Here is a 3,796-nt window from a genome sequence, read left to right as displayed (position 1 = left end):
ATCATAGCCGCACGCTCGCCTCCACCAATCAGGAGCTGTACGAATCGTCGGAAAGGACATAACTACTCCAAACAGATTGTAAACGGAAATATTCCGAAATATGCTTGAAGTGTTACAGTCATGCCTTGTTCTGCCCAGCGCTGCAAATGCAGTAAATGGGATTTGATGGTAAAACACGTTGGAAATACAGACAATTTCGAAGAAATACTATTTACTATTAAAATGAAAGTGTCCTTTCTGTTTTCTACTGCAGACTGTATATTGTGTATTTTGAACATTTTCAGGCTTTTCTCACTATTGGCCAACACATTGCTTTATTAAAAACTTAAATGACAGCTGGCTGGATTTTCAAACAGAATAAACGATTTTAACTCACAAACCACTCTCAAGTTCCATCATACCATATACGTACACAAAAATTAGAAATCTTATATCTCTGATGATGCTGCACATCCTGCAGAGTAAGAAAGTGTCCAGAGTCTAGATAAGGTGCTCAAACTGAGAGAGATTTAAACATCTAAATAATTATTCTTTATAATTGATTCAGCAAAAGAAGTTTCAATGTTCATTGTTCAAAAATATTGTTTAATCTGTATGAGCTGAATATGATGAAAGTCCACCAGAAGCCAAATGTCTAGTTTGGTTCTCAGAGGCAAAACTCAGAAGACTGTAATTCAATTGTGCAAAAAGCTTTTCTCTGTAATTTTTTCTTCTAAAATTATGAACAAATGGACCTCTTGATATTAGCAGGCCATTTTATTAAGCAATGTCCATTTGATTAAATTCTTGACTTTAGGTGATGTTGACTTAAATCCTACAGCCTGGTCTATAAATTGAATACAAAAGAGCAGGTATGTGTGTGAGATGGGGGGAGGCAGAGAAGTAAGTACCCCCACCCACCCATTTGAGGATTAATATGCACATTTCCATTTAATATGTGTCAGCTTAAAGTATTCTAAAAGCAGTCAGTTTTAAATCCTGTTCATCCCCCTGCTTGGGAGCCAAGCAATGGTCTGGAGTGCTGCTTCACAGAGGGTCCTTTCCCACAGTTTATTTGATAAATTTGTGATTTCACATGGGCTGTTGAATTGCCTTTTTAGTTGAAGTTATCCTTAATCTTCCAAGTACTCCTAATGATTGGTGGCGGAAGTATATAGGCTTTATAAGGCATTGGTCAGACCACATTTGGCGTATTGTGAGCAGTTCTGGGCTCCATATCTAAGGAAGGATGTGCTGGCATTGGAGAGGGTCCAGAGGAGGTTTACAAGAATGATCCCAGGAATGACAGGGTTAATGTATGAGGAGCGTTTGATGGTTTTGGGCTTGTATTTGCTGGAGTTTAGAAGGATGAGGGGGGGGATCTTAATGAAACCTACCGAATATTGAAAGACCTGGATAGAGTGGACGTGGAGAGAATAGTGGGAGAGTCTAGGGCCAGAGGGCACAGCCTCAGAATAGAAGGACATCCCTTTAGAACAGAGATGAGGAAGAATTTCTTTAGCCAGATGGTGGTGAATCTGTGGAATTCATTGCCAAAGACAGCTGTGGAGGCCAAGTCATTGGATATATTTAAAGCGGAGGTTGATAGGTTCTTGATTAGTTAGGGCATCAAAAGTTACAGGGAGAAGGCAGGAGAATGGAGTTGAGAGGGAAAAATAAATCAGCCATGATCGAATGGCAGAGCAGACTCGATGGGCTGAATGGCCTAATTTTGCTTCTATGTCTTATGGTTTTATATCCTGAGGGGCTAAAAGTGTTTAATTTCTCCAGCTGTTTCATCTGGAGATCTTTATGCTTCAGAGAAATTCATAAATAATAACCAAGTACAGAGAGAGCTAAAACCATTTAATACCTCAAGCTCAATCCACTTCACTCATGCTGACATTGAAAACTTGAAATAAAAGTAGAAAATAATAAAATACTCAGCAGGTCAGGTAACAAATGTGGGGAGAGAAAAGAGAAAAACGTTTCACCAGAAAGCACAAGATATAGGATTCTCCATCCCCCAAGGACAACCACTGGGGGATTTACAAAAATCTGGGAGTTTCATGGTCACCATTACAGACACAAGTTTTTTACCCCCAATTTATCTAGAAAGTGCAGTTGTGGAATTTAAATTCTTGTCGCCAGATCAATAATCTAGGCTTCTGGATGTTACTCCAGTAATTTAACCACAATGCCTCTGTACCCTAAAATGGATCTTTGTGAGATTGTATGGCTGTTGCCTATCCTGAGTTAACATCTGTTACACTCCTCCCCAAACATCTTCCACATTATTGTTTTTACAAATTTTGATATGGCTCAAACTTAGCTGCAAATCTACTGTCAAAGACAAATATTGTTGTAGAACTAGGTTGGTTTTCAGTTACTAATGTTCACCTCCAAATCCTAATTGTTAGAAAATGGTCTTCACTAAAGGAGAAAGAAAAGGCAATTTCATCAGCATAATCAGCAGTATATCCTGGATCTTGGGTATCACAGCTTGCTATTTATCTCAACGCTTGTATTAAGAGAGGCACTTATAGCTGAATATTAGGGTTTTATTTAAGTCTGTTTCTGATACTTGTTTGCATTCTGGAAATTGTAAAAATTATTCAATTAATCATGTAAAAGTTTTGATCAGAATTCAAATGATAATTGCAGGATCTGTATAGTTCAGTGGGAAGATTATTGGAACTAATGAAATTGTTAAATCCAAGGCAAGGTTTCCAGGGTGAAGGATAATCACTGCTCTCAGGAAAAGCTATGAAACATTGAAAGAGAAGAAGTGTTTTCAGAACTGTGTAATTGTCTTGATTCCTGGCTGTCAATTAACAGGAATGACTTCCAATCATTTTCATGTGAAATGTCTGTGCTCTGCCTTGAGGAAGTAACAACTCATTAATATTTATTTGAATCACCATGAATTATTTGGTCTTTTCTACAATTCTCAGTTTAACAGAATATAATCAACACAAATACCAGAAATGTACAGATCTGTGTGGCTGCTGCTTGTATTGACAGCAAGATACAGGAAAACATCTCTGTCCAACAGTGTCACAGAAAACTAACCACAGTATTTAATCTCTGTACTCCTATTAAAGCTTATACTTACGACTGGACTCAAAATCTCCCAAGTGACACTCCAAATTTAAATTCCTCTTCCCATCACGAAAACAAAAAGATGTTATGAAACTGGAACGTTGGAGACACAAGAGACTTCAGATGCTGGATCTGAAGCAAAAAACAGGCTGCTGGAGGAACTCAGCAGGTCAGGCAGCAAGCGTGAAGTGAAATGGACAGTCAATGTCTTGGATCAAGACCCTCCACCTGGACTGATAGAGGGGAGACTGCTGGTATAAAGAGGTGAGGGGAAGTGGTGGGGCAGGAGGTGGCAATCAATAGTTGGATCCAGGTGAGGAGGGTGATTGGCAGATGAGGAGGGAAGAGGGGAAACAGCGACAGAGGCTGAGAGGTGACAGGTGGAGGCAACAAAGGGCTGCGGATGATGGAATCCGATAGGAAAGGAAAGTGGAGCGTGGAGCCAAATAAGGGGGGGGGGGGAGGGCAAATGGGAACAGTGAGGGGAGGGAACCCAGTGGGAGGAGCATGTGGATGATGGGTGGATGGAGTGGGCAGAGGAGGGGAAAGAAACTAAGTGAGAGGAAGCCGAGCGAGGGGTGTGGGTGTAGGATGAACTGGGTAGACAAGGTGGAGAGAGAAAGGGACAGGGAATGCCTTGATATGAAAAGCAAAATGCTTTGGCTAAGGTGATGAGGTTAAAGGATTTTTGTTGCTGTCAAGGTATTTATTAAGC

Source organism: Pristis pectinata, chromosome 18 (genome assembly GCF_009764475.1).
Source record: "Pristis pectinata isolate sPriPec2 chromosome 18, sPriPec2.1.pri, whole genome shotgun sequence".
Taxonomy (NCBI): domain Eukaryota; kingdom Metazoa; phylum Chordata; class Chondrichthyes; order Rhinopristiformes; family Pristidae; genus Pristis; species Pristis pectinata.
Note: the sequence above shows the minus strand (reverse complement) of the source record.